The sequence below is a fragment of the Lithobates pipiens genome, unplaced genomic scaffold, assembly GCF_037356315.1.
Source record: "Lithobates pipiens isolate NorthernLeopardFrog02 unplaced genomic scaffold, aLitPip1_a1.2 Scaffold_18, whole genome shotgun sequence".
In the NCBI taxonomy this organism is placed as follows: Eukaryota; Metazoa; Chordata; class Amphibia; order Anura; family Ranidae; genus Lithobates; species Lithobates pipiens.
Window position 1 is genome coordinate 374,996,883 of NW_027507758.1, and position 13,823 is coordinate 375,010,705.

Consider the following 13,823-nt stretch of genomic DNA (forward strand, 5'->3'; position numbering starts at 1 on the left):
ATGCAGGGTGATCAAAGGGTGCTTTTAGTAGCTGATGCTCGATGCACAATATACGATCTGAAAATCGGACGACAGATCGTCTGATTTTTTTTGCTTGCTAATCACAAGTAGTAATTAAATGGGTTACTAAAGTGAGAATGCATTTTTTATATATGTGTGTATATATATATATATATATATATTATATATATATATATATATATATATATATATATATATATTTATTTATATATACAGTATCTCACAAAAGTGACTACACCCCTCACATTTTTGTAAATATTTTATTATATCTTTTCATGTAACAACATTGAAGAAATAACACTTTGCTACAATGTAAAGTAGTGAGTGTACAGATTGTATAACAGTGTAGATTTGCTGACCCCTCAAAATAACTCAGCACACAGCCATTAATACCTAAACCGCTGGCAACAAATGTGAGTACACCCCTAAGTGAAAATGTCCAAATTGGGCCCAAAGTGTCAATATTTTGTTTGGCCATCCTTATTTTCCAGCACTGCCTTAACCCTCTTGGGCATGGAGTTCACCAGAGCTTCACAGGTTGCCACTGGAGTCCTCTTCCACTCCTTCATGAAGACATCACAGAGCTGGTGGATGTTAGAGACCTTGTACTCCTCCGCCTTCCATTTGAGGATGCCTCACAGATGCTCAATAGGGTTTTGATGCCCCATAGATGCTCAATTAGGGGACTGGACATAAAAAAGCTGTAGCTAGGGCCAGGTTCTTGTAGAACCTTAGGGCAGCCATGACAGCTTGGCTAACTGTGTAACATTACAGAAAAATCTGAACTCCCTCCCTCCTCCTTTGTGTCAGGAATTCATAGTTTTAAACTTCAAAGCAACTGTTATCTCAACAGAGAAAGCAGAACCAGGCTAGGTCAGAAAAAACAGCTCATGTTGGCCTGGCAGGATGTTCAGGCCTGTCGTAAAACTGTCACCCTTTCAATTCAGAGAACCAGCAGATACCGGTCGTCGCAAATACCTGAATTCACATAAAGCTTAAAGCGGGAGTCCACCGGGACTCCGCGTTTTTTTTTTTTTTTTAAAAGCCAGCAGCTACAAATACTGCAGCTGCTGACTTTTAAATAGTGATACTTACCTGTCCAGCACGCCCGCGATGTCGGCACCCGAAGCCGATCGCTCGCTCGGCTGCCGGGTCCCGCCGCCATCTTGGGTATGGGAATCAGGAAATGGAGCCTTTCGGCTTCATTTCCCGGTTCCCTACTGCGCATGCGCGAGCCGCGCGGCGCAATCCGGACGGTCCCCGCTGCCTCTGGGAGCTGTGTGTTTCCCAGCAGGCAGCGGGGCACTTGCTGAAGGGGGCGGGCGCTTGCGGAACGGGGCGTAACGTACGCCCCGTTCCGCAGAGAGCTAGCCCGGAAGTGGGTGCAGTTACCTGGATTATCCAGGTAACTGCACCCCCCTCCCCCCTGAAAGGTGCCGATTGTGGCGCCGGAGGGGGGGGGGGATTCCGATGAGCGGAGGTCCATTTTAGGGTGGACCTCCGCTTTAAAGAGGAGGGCCGTTTAAAAAAAAATAAAAAAATTAAAAGTCAGCAGCTGCAAACACTGCAGCTGCTGACTTAATAAGCCAACTTACCTGTCCAGGGCGCCCGCGATGTCGGCCGCCCGAGGCCGACCCATCCCTGGGCTCTCGGGTCCTGGCGCCGTCATTCCTTCTAAGGGAAACAGGCAGTGGAGCCTTGCGGCTTCACTGTTCGTTTCCTACTGTGCATGCGCGAGTCGCACAGCGCTTTGTGAATGGGACGCGCTGTGTTCTGGGACACACAGTTCCCAGAACACAGTGCGACCTATTACCCAGAAGACAACGCGACGAGGAGAGAAGAAAGAAGATCTCTGGGGAGGAGGAAGAGGAAGATTAGGATTATGTGCCTAGCAACAGGCATTTCTGGTAAGTAAAAAAAAAATTTCTTTTTCATTTTTTTTTATTTAGATTTTTTTTTCATTTTTAATATTTATTTATTTTCAGGGTGGCCCTCCACTTTAAACAGTGGAATAAGTATGAAATTTCAGCATGTTTCATAACTTCCAAAGAAATAATAGCACAGCCATAATATGGACATATTTAGTTTCCTCCGATAATTTGTAACATTTTAAGTCCAGACACCCCTATGTCAGGTCCTATGGGAAACCACTGGTACCCATTATTCCTCCTATGTAAACTAGACATTAGAGACATGGCATGTTTATATTTGTTTTGAAGGAAATCTTACACTGAACAATAACCAATAACCAGTAAACACTATAGATGCAGAGATATGAATATGTATCACAAAGTGTACCTGGGACATGGTCAGGAGTGTAGACACCTCCCAGCAACCAACCTCTAAACAAGATGACTAAATGACTGGTCACTGGTAGCTGTCAACACCCCCTTTCATTTGACAGAAAAGAGGAGAAGCCAAGACAATGGTCAGTTCTCCTTTTACCATCCAAGCAGGAAAATCTGCCAAGTTTGAGAACCGATTACCCAGCTCATCGATCAAACTCTGGTCAACCCTCGGACATTAATTGCAAGTATTCTTTCTCCCCAATTCTACCTTATTTCTTTGTGGCTGTATATTGTCTTTATCTTTTTGAAATATCTTTTTTTTGTAAATGTTTTATTTGCGCCAACTTGACCTTTTCATTATAAACCTTTATGTTGAACAGTGTTAACCTTGTCTCTAAAGCTCCTAATGCAATCTATAAACGAACCTGCCTCTTAAAAGAGCGATACTGTTTTGAGTAAGGCTTCTAAGCAGACCTATCCATGGTGGCAGTGTGTGTTTCAGACGCTTATTCTGAAATCATAATTGGTATTGCTAAATTGATGGAAGTCCTGACCCTTTCTAAACAAACATCAGTGGTGGTAGTTAAAGGGTTAACTGCGTAATTAGCCCAATGAAATCACTCGTAGCCCTTGTACACACGATCGGAGATTCCGACGGAATGTGTCCGATCGGAGCGTTTTGTTGGATATTCCGACTGTGTGTGGTCTGCATCGGACTGTTTCCATCGGAATATCCGTCGGACCAACTTTTCCAATTTTCCGACAAAATGCTCTGATCGGACATACTCCGATCATGTGTAGAGAATTCCGATCGGACAAAGTGCCACGCATGCTCAGATCAAATTCCTACATCAAAGCTATTGGCTACTAGCCTGAACATAGTCCCATCGTAACGAAATTACGTCATCACGTTCTGAAAGATCGGATTTTCCATCACAGGGGGGCAGCACAGTGGTGTAGTGGTTAGCACTCTCGCCTAGCAGTAAGAAGGGTCGCTGGTTCAAATCCCAACCATGACACTACCTGCCTGGAGTTTGCATGTTCTCCCTGTGCCTGCGTGGGTTTCCTCCGGGTACTCCGGTTTCCTCCCACAAACCAAAGACATGCAGGTAGGTTAATTGGCTTCTGTCCAAAATTGGCCCTAGTATATGAATGGGGACCTTGGATTGTGGGCTCCTTGAGGGTAGGGACCAATGTGAGTGTGTAATGTACAGGGATGGGGACAATTGCAGACACTCGGGTTGAACTGGATGGACTGGTGTCTTTATTCAACCTTACTAACTATGAAACTATGAAACTATCAACTTTGTCCGACTGTGTGTATGCAACAGTTTCGGACAAGATCCGTCGAACAAAATCCGACAGACAAAATCCGACAGATTTGGTTGTCGGAATCTCCGACCGCGTGTACAAGGGCTAAGAGTGTTGGCACCTAGATTGTGGTCCCACAAACTGAAAAATCTTTGTGCTGGCCACAGCTGAGAGTGGCATTGTTACATAAGTGACAGCGTGGTGTGACTTTGGCCAGTCCTTTGTCACGAGTTAGCGAGGAGAGTATGGATATGACACCTGAATTTGTCACACTCCTCACCTGGTTGCTGCCACACACACTTGACACCATCTGGATCAAATATGTTTATCTTGGTCTCATCAGACCACAGGACATGGTTCCGGTAATCCATGTTCTTAGTCTGCTTGTCTTCAGCAAACTGTTTGCCATTTTAACAGGACAAGTTCCACTCAGAACAGGTCTCGCTATGGTCAATGAAAGAAGTTGAGTGCACATGCTCAGCGTCATATCCAGAGGTTGTCTTTGGGAAACAGGCGTATGAGTGCTGCCAGCATTGCTGCAGAGGTTGAAGGGGTAGGGGGCGAGCCTGTCATTGCTCAGACCATATGCCACACACTGTATCAAATTGGTCTGCATTGCTGTCACCCCAGAAGGAAGCCTCTTCTAAAGATGATGCACAAGAAAGCCCCAAAACAGTTTGCTGAAGACAAGTAGACTAAGGACATGGATTACTGGAACCATGTCCTGTGGTCTGATGAGACCAAGATAAACAAATTTTGTTCAGATGGTGTCAAGCGTGTGTGGCGGCAACCAGGTGAGCAGTACAAAGACAAGTCTGTCTTGCCTACAGTCAAGCATGGTGGTGGAGAGTAGTATTAGATACTCTAAGCCCTTGTACACACGGTCGGAGAATCGGTCGAAATGAGTCTTATCGGACCGTGTCGTCAGATAATCCGACTGTGTGTGGTATGCATCGGACTGATTCCGTCCGAATCTCCGTCCGACCCAATTTTCCAACATGTTGGAAATATTTCCCGACCAACTGGGCCGGACGGACCTAATCCGATCATGTGTAGAGCATGTTCATCGGACCAAGTGCCACGCACGCTCAGATCAAATTCCTACATCAAAGCTATTGGCTACTAGCCTGAATGTAGTCCCATCATAACGAAATTACGTCATCACGTTCTGAAAGATCGGATTTTTCGACAACTTGGCCCGACCGTGTGTATGCAACAGTTTCGGACACAATCCGTCGGACTAAATCCGACGGGCAAAATCTGACGGATTTGGTTGGCAAAATCTCCGACCGTGTGTACGTGGGCTTACAGATTTAGATGAACATGATCAACAAATTAAAGCTATACTCCATTTAACACTTTTTAAACAGTTACAGCAGTTTGGGATAAGGTTTTACATAAATAAACAAAACAGACAATTGTAAGTACCCCTGTCATTGGTAAGTGGTTTGTCTCCACACACTAAATTACACTTTTGCTGGACAGCTTGGTCTGTTAAAGGAAGTTGAGAAATAACAGACTTACTGGCCAGATTACTGAGTGAAAATAAAAGGAAAAAAAAAAAGAAACATATTCAGCCACTACATTTGAAGTTGAACTCCGCCCTACCTATCAAAGGCATAATTTGATATCTCTAACACTGTATACAAACCCCCCCCAAAACATACTAGTCCATGTTGTCTATTCAGTTTGGTCTTGCTTGCAAGGCAAAGTTCTTCCTACACTGCTATTTTCAGGTGCCACCATCTTGAATAGAGATCTACCAAGTGCACAGACATGCTGTGGGGGTCTTTCCCAGGTCAGTGGAACCTGGCAGAACCCTGCGGCATGTCTGCACATATGGATTGGATCCCCTGGATTTTTTTTCCATTGTGTGAGATGGAGGGGTGGAGGCGGGTGATAGAACCTTAAGGAAAGGAAGGGGTAGAGGTCTGCTTTAAGGATTAGTAAACTGAAATATATTACATTTTTGCTTTTGGGTTTTGATATGGTTTAAGTATAAGTAAAGGCAAAACTTTATTTATTTTTTTACATTTTAGACAAGAGTGGATATGGATTACAACACCTATTAGGTTTTTATTGGCTTTCTGTGCATCTGTTAGGGAGATTCATCCTCTCTATTTGTACTCTTTACTATTAGCATTGAAAGTAAAAAGAAAATCCCACATTTTGGGTTGTCCCCAGAAAAGTAATGAAGGGGAAATCTTCCAATGGGGACACTAGTTCTGGTGACCTGGGGGTCCTCAAGGGATTCCCTTAATTTGCAGGGATTATTTCTCACTTCCTGTTTGGTGATGGGTATAGGTAAATCTCTCCAATGGGACGCAGATGGCAAAAAATAAACTGACAGAGGTTATAACCCTCCCTTATTTTATCCAAAATAAAACAAAAGTTTTGCACTATGGATCATAAACAATTCCCATTTTTTTTTTCCAATTCCCTTTTTTTCCCCATAAAATACAAAAATAAAAATAAATTAAAAATATCCCATAGTTTGTAGACGCTATAACTTTTGCGCAAACCATTATCTGCTTATTGGGAATTGTTTGTATCACCCAAGATATGTAGCAGAATACCTATTACCTATTAAAGCAGAAAGTTAAAAATATTGTTTTTTTTTCAAATTGATATTTTTTTTTGTTTATATTGCAAAAAATTAAACCGCAGATGTGATCAAATACCACCAAAAGAAAGCTATATTTGTGGGAAAAAAAGGACATACTTTTTATTTGGGTACAGGGCTGCATTACCATGCAATTGTCAGTTAAAATAACGCAGTGCCGTATAGCAAAAAATGGCCTGGTCAAGAAGGGGGTAAATCTTCTGGAGGTCAAGTGGTTAATGAAAGCTGCCAATTTAAAAACATTTCGTTTTTGGATCTGCTTTAGGTGCTATTCTGTGAAGGCAGCATGAATTGAGGTCAGTGGCTGGTGAGGCACTGGCTAGTATCAGAGCCAGATACACACAAGTTACATATTGGCAAGTTAGGTATTGGATTCTCATTATGTAGGCGATTGCAGTTCTACTAGTTATATATAGCACCTTCATTAGTTCTCATAGTTTACTAGTTTAACCAACCAACATAAGGACTTTTTTTATATGTAAACAGCGTTCAAACCATACGTGTGAGGTATTGCCACGAACATTAGACCAAGAATAATAATTCTAGCACTAGACCTCCTCTGTAACTCTAAACACGTAACCTGTAAAAAAAATGTAAAGCATCACCTATGGAGATTTTTAAGTACTGAAGATTGGCACCATTCCACAAGTGTGCGCAAATGTAAAGAATGACAAGTTAGGTATCTATTTACTTGGGAGTAACACCACATTTCACATTATACAAAAAAATCTGCCTAATGTTGGTGTTTTTTTTTTTTAATTCATGAGTTTTTTCCCAAAAAACAGGCCACCCTGTCCCCCATTCACAGCTCACCCTCTCGCTCCCTATCAACAGGTAACCTACTCCCTCTCCTCCCCTGTCCACAGGTCACCCTCTCACCCATTCACAGCTCACCCTCTACCTCCCTATCTACAGGTCACCCTCTCAACCCCCCCCCCCCCCAGTCCACAACTCACCTTCTCCCCCTACCCTACAGCTCAACCCCCCTTCTCTCCCCCACGTTCCACAGTTTACCTTAGCGTGCACCCTCCCCCATCCACACTTTTGTACCCTCTGTCAGCATGTTACCTCTGCAACCCCACCCACAGATTATCTGTCCCTCCCCATTTCACTTCTGCACCTCTGTTTACAGCCCCCCTTAAGCCATATTTATCAAACCTCCAATATTTCACCTATGGACCCCCAGCTCCCCACACAGCTCTCACTGTGCACAATCTAATAACCCCCCCATCCCCAGGTCTGACTTTTGCAGAACAACCTCAACATCTTCACAGTTGTCTCTCTGCACAGACACCCCTCCCTTTCCCTTTGCAGCTCTCACACTGCTTCCAAGTTTACAGCTCAGTTTATCTTCACAGGATTAGAACCAGGGCTGGTGCAAGGATTTTTGACACCCTAGGCGAAACCTAATTTTGCCGCCTCCCCTTGGCTTCACCCTGACTTCACCCCCTGTTCTCTGACCATGTAAACCCCACCCTTTTGAATGAAGCGCCCATCAAATGCTGCCTCACCAATGCCTATCAAATGCAGCCTCACCAGTGCCCATCAAATGCAGCCTCACCAGTGCCCATCAAATTCAGCCTAACCAGTACCCATCAAATTCAGCCTCACCAGTGCCCATCAAATTCAGCCTCACCAGTGCCCATCAAATTCAGCCTCACCAGTGCCCATCAAATTCAGCCTAACCAGTACCCATCAAATTCAGCCTCACCAGTGCCCATCAAATTCAGCCTCACCAGTGCCCATCAAATTCAGCCTCACCAGTGCCCATCAAATGCAGCCTCACCAGCACCTATCAAATGCAGCCTCACCAACGCCCATCAATGCAGCCTCACCAGCGCCCATCAAATGCGGCCTCACCGGCGCCCATCAAATGCAGCCTCAACAGCACCCATCAATGCAGCCTACCAGTGCCCATCAAATGCAGCCTCACCAGAGCCCCTTAATGCAGTCTCACCAGCGCCCATTAATGCAACCTATCAGCACCCATCAATGAATGTTTGCTTGCTTCCGTTTATTCAGGAGTTGGGACACAGATTCAGTCCTCCGCCGCTGCTGCGCATCTGACAATATGTGCGAATGGAGCGGCGGTAGTCTGCTGATGCTGAGAATTAGTTGCTTGCTGCAGAGAGAAGAGGGTATGAACACCGGTGGCCGGGTGCCCTAGGCAGCAGGGCGCCCTAGGCGGTTGCCTAGTGGTAGCACCGGCCCTGATTAGAACGGTGCAGTTGGCTCCATTCTATTAGGTAGAATAGGCTTTTTTCCCCCTCAGCCTACTGTGCAGTCTCCTCTGTGCAGCGTCATCTGTCAGATCATGAGTGTACACAGAGCCGAGGAGGAATTTAAACAGTGCTTCACTCGGCTCGGTATTAGACCGATCTGATAGGCAGCAGGAGTGGACAGAAGATGCCTCTGAAAGCCCCAGATTATAAAAACTCCTTACATGTGCAGCGTTTGGATCTGGAGAACCTATCATCAGGTGTGGGAAAGGTGCCCTGGGTGCCGGCGCTAGCACACAGCCGATGGAGGAAGTATAATAGAGAACTTCATCCACTGGCTTCAGTGTTGAGTGACAGCCTGGAAAGGAGAGGGCTGCTATAGGTGGCGGAACGCCGTTCCGCCCCATTCTGGCTGAAAAAAGCCCTGGTTATGAAGAATGGTTGCAAGCACTGAACTTATTCTCTCTGGATAAGAGATGCTTGAAAGGGGATATGATTTCAATTTACAAATACCGTACTGCTGGCCCCACAATAGGGATAAAGCTTTTTTTGCGGAAGGGAGTTTCACAAGCACGTGGCCACTCATTAAAATTAGAAGAAAATAGGTTTAACCTTAAACTACGTAGAGGGTTCTTTACTGTAAGAGTGGCAAGGATGTGGAATTCCCTTCCACAGGAGGTGGTCTCATCAATAGTTTAAAAAAACTATTAGATAAGCACCTGAACGACCGCAACATACAGGGATATACAATGTAATACTGACATATAATCACACACATAGGTTGGTTTTTTTCAACCTCACCTACTATGTAACTATGTAAACCAGTAATTTCACAGTAAATGGATAAATAAGAAATTATTATTTTATAACACATAGCATTATAATATATTATTTAGCTTGATTAAAAAAGTACCTTTTCAACAGCAGCAGATTCTCCCTTTTAAATTACATGTAAACACGATTCATGAAATTAGAGCTGGGCACATATATCTGTAGTGTTTTGTTATCTCTCTTCAAAGCACTAATTCCCATGGCTTTCTCCTGCTCTGTTCTTCTGTTATCAGCATGATAACTTCGGCCAAGTTCTCTGTCACATATGATAAAAGCAGCCAGAGTTTTGTGTTGGGGAGGATGCTATAAATAGATTAGCAGAGCCCTGAACTATTCAACAAACATCTCTGAAAGTCAATGCATATGAGGAGAGGGGGTGTGTGCCTTTCCTCAAATCAGCTGTCTTGGCTGTATGCCCAGACTTCACTGCAGTGTTGAACAGGAAGAGAAAATCTGCTAACACAATGTGCACTTTCTAAACAGTATATAAAGCTGAAGACAGCAGATATGCGTGTATACATTTTGTAGGGAGATTGGTTTCATCCCTGTGTATCATCTGAGGCTGTTCACTTCACTGGGTATATGTGAGGGTTTACATCCACTTTAACCGTGTGAGAAAAATATGGTATTATGGGTAAACCTTATACCCTTAAACCCATGTTTTTTCCTTGTAGTTAAAGTGGTTGTAAACCCTTACAAACCACTTTGACCTACAGGTAAGCCTAGATTAAGGCTTACCTGTAGGTCCAAGCAATATCTCCTAAACCTATACGGTTTAGGAGATATTTGCCTGAAGACAGGCACCGCTGTCTACGGCGCATGCGCCGTAGACAGCGGCGCGCAGGCGCACTGAACGCGGCGGTTCCAAAAATGGAGCTGCCGCATTTGTCGACTCCCGTGCGCATGCGCGGGAGTGACGTCATCGCGGCTTCGCCGAATGACAGCGGCGGAGCTGCGAGACGCCACAAGCAAGATGGATGCGGCGGACTACAGGGGACAGCGCGACTTCGCTGGCTCCTGTGTCAGGTAAGTGACACATAATGGGCTACTAATGCGATGCATAGTAGTCCATTATGCTTTACCTTTGCAGGGAAAAAAAGAGGAAGTAAACTCATCAGGGTTTACTTCCTCTTTAAGAGGGCTGCACTGTAAAAAATATATTTTTTTTTACTTTCTACTATAATAAATATTCAAAAAATATATATAAAAAAAGAATTTATTCATCAGTTTAGGCCGATATATATTCTTCTAATATTTTTTGACAAAAAAAATCGCAATAGGTGTATATTGATTGGTTTGTACAAAAGTTATCGCGTCTGCAAACTATGGGATAGATTTAGGGACTTTTATTTATTTTTTACTGTTTTTACTGGTAATGGCAGAGAGCTACGATTTTTAGCAGGACTGCAACATTGCAGCAGACAAATCTGACCCCAAATTACACTTTTTGGGGACCAGTGACATTATTACTTTGATCAGTGCTATAAAAATGCACTGATCCTATGGAACGCTTTCAGATTTCAAGATTAATTTACAGAAATCGGAAGCACTTAACGTCTCCTTATCTTCCAACACCCAGGACCATATAAGCGAAAATTTCCCCTTCCGCTGGGCGACCCAAGCCATCCAATATTTGGGCACCAAGATCCCCCCGGACCCAAACCTTATTTTTCGGCTGAATTTTCAACCCCTTTTAAAGATGTTCACCGCAGACCTGGAAAGGTGGTCACATTTGGCAACCTCCTGGTTTGGTAGGTGTAATGTACTCAAAATGAACGTAATGCCAAGGTTATTATACCTTTTGCAGGCCCTACCTATAAAGATCCCCCAATCTTTCTTTAGAGCGTTGCGCTCCATGTTTATTAAGTACGTGTGGCGGAATAGACCGCCGAGACTTAGCCGAGCATTGCTCCAAAGACTGAAGCACAGGGGGGGTGAGGCTCCCGGACCCTGCATTGTACTATACAGCGGTTCACATGAGTAGGCCGGTAGACTGGTGCAGACATGTGGAGGATAAACTCTGGGTCCATCTGGACCGTGAATCGATCTTGTTCCCTATTGAGGGATTGCCTTGGAGCGGGACTAGCCTTACTGAGATGGCGCTGGTACATCCCCTTATCGAGCCTACGCTACGGGAACTGGACAGGTATTTCAAACTGGCAGGAGTGCCTGGATTTCCCTCACCCTTGACCCCCATAGTAGGACTCCCACACTTTGTGCCAGGCACATCCGATAAATCCTTCCGACTTCAACAGGACAGGGACCTAGCCTGGGTCTCTCACTTCTTGGAAACAGGGGATTGGAGGGATCCCTCGGCTCTATATGGGACGCTAGGGAACACCGCGATGGGCAGGTGGAAACTAGCCCGACTTTACCACCTCAAATCATTACCACACAGTGACCGCTTCCGCAGATCTTTAACCCCATTCGAGGAGATGTGCTTGGGAGAGGGATCGATCCGCGGATCACTTTCCCACTCGTATGGCTTCCTCTTGGACCATTCGTCTCAGGGGGACCCACCTTTCATTAGAAAATGGTAGCGAGACCTCAATGTTAAATTCTCGACAGACCAAAAGAATCGGGCGCTCCTTTTTGCTCACAAGTCTTCCCTGTGTAGCAAGTATCAGGAAATCACTTACAATATTTTGACCCGCTGGTACAGGACTCCCACGGTCCTAGCTGCCATCTTTCCGGGACACAGCCCCATGTGCTGGCGGTGTGGTACGCAAGCAGGTACATTGCGTCATATCTTTTGGGAATGCCCGCAGTTAACCCAGTTCTGGAGACAAGTTCTCAAGATTACTCATGACCTCACCACGGTAGACCTTCGGGATAATCCAGCTGCAATATTCCTCAATCTAACCCCTATGCTTGGTAAACGATACCGTAAATCACTTCTAAAACACCTCTTGAATGCCGCCAGGGCATGCATACCTAGTATGTGGAGGCAACAGTCCTCACCGGCAGTAACACAATGGTTTGCGAGGATCTGTGACATCTATCATATGGAGCAGCTGACGTCGACCATGGAGGAGGAACACGACGCCCATTGGATGCCCTTGAACCTTTTCAGGTTTTCTGAGGAATATAAGACTTATCTGTGAGTCCCATGGTGGGAGGTGATGGAAGGGCCCGGCTCGCGGGAACCACTGGAGTCTCCCCTCCTTATCTCACACCGTTCAGACCACGCTGGTCCACTCTACCCCCCTTCTTTCCCCTACTGTCTTTTCTCTTCTTGCTCTGCTCTTCCCTGCTCCCACCCCCCCCCCCCCCCCTCTCCCCCTACCCCTTAGTTTAGCAAAAATATAGTGATTGTCAGGGCTTTGTTACAATATTTCCTCATCTTCCTTACCGAGGAATGGCAACTCTTGGGATGGTACTGCCCAGGCTTCTTCTTATAAGTGGCAAGGTATAGCACCGAAGGGGATCTTTCTGGGACGGCCTGAAAAGGAACTGTCTCGGGGAGAGGTCCAGATGCTTGTAAATCGCTGGCAGACAGCCAGGTAAGAGAGCTAGAGTCGTTGATTTAGGGTATTCACTGCTGACAATGCTATTACACAGTACATTTATAGTTGACCTGTTTACTGTAATATATGTATTGATCAGTACCAAGGAAAGTTGAGTAACATGTTTTGTTCGGTATATTTCTGTATTACCTGCAATCCATAAATAAAGAATAAAAAAAAAAAAATGCACTGATCAATGTATAAATGACACTGGCAAGGAAGGGGTTAACACTAGGGGTGATCAAGGGGTTAAGTGTGTTCCCTGGGTGTGTTCTAACTGGGGTAGGGATGAGCTACCATGCACATGACAGAGATAGCTGTTCCTGATACTCAGAAAAGAAGATCTCTGACATGTCATCTGGCAGAATGGGGAATCGCCTTGTTTACATAGGCAGATCCCTGTTCTGCCTCTGTATACTGCGATCGCCCGCTATCTCCTGTGCAAAGACCAACGTACACCTGCGGCGGTTCACACAGGAGAAACGTCTTGCTGCAGTATCTTGACAGTCGCTGGATGGCAAGCAGTTAAGGTGTGAACTTTTGAAGATTGATTCCCCATATCTAGCTCTAAAAAGATCTTCTGAAAAACTTCAAAGGCATATTTTAGGCTTTCACTGGAAAAATTCTTGTCACTGGTGGCACTCTTTTGTCCTGATGGGCCTCAAATGTATGGGAACTACCTTGCGCTGGCTTTCAAAGTTCCAAACGATGTCAAACTTTTTAAAATATACAGCATCAAAACTCGTGCGGTTGCACATTTGGCAAGTATATGTGCCCCACAATTTCAGTCAAATGAATAGATATTCTTTTTTAAGTAAATGTAACTCAATTAGAATATGGACATGCACATACCTTAATGTGGTTGTTAACCCACTTTCCTATATTTCCACAATCTGTGCTGTCTCCTCATACAATGCCCCCCTGCCTCCTTTACCGTATTTTACAGCGGCTCCCAGCGCTCACGTAACCAGCTGTATCTCCTCTCTGCTCATCTTGCAGAAGCAGCGGGCTTCTCTGCTGAGGC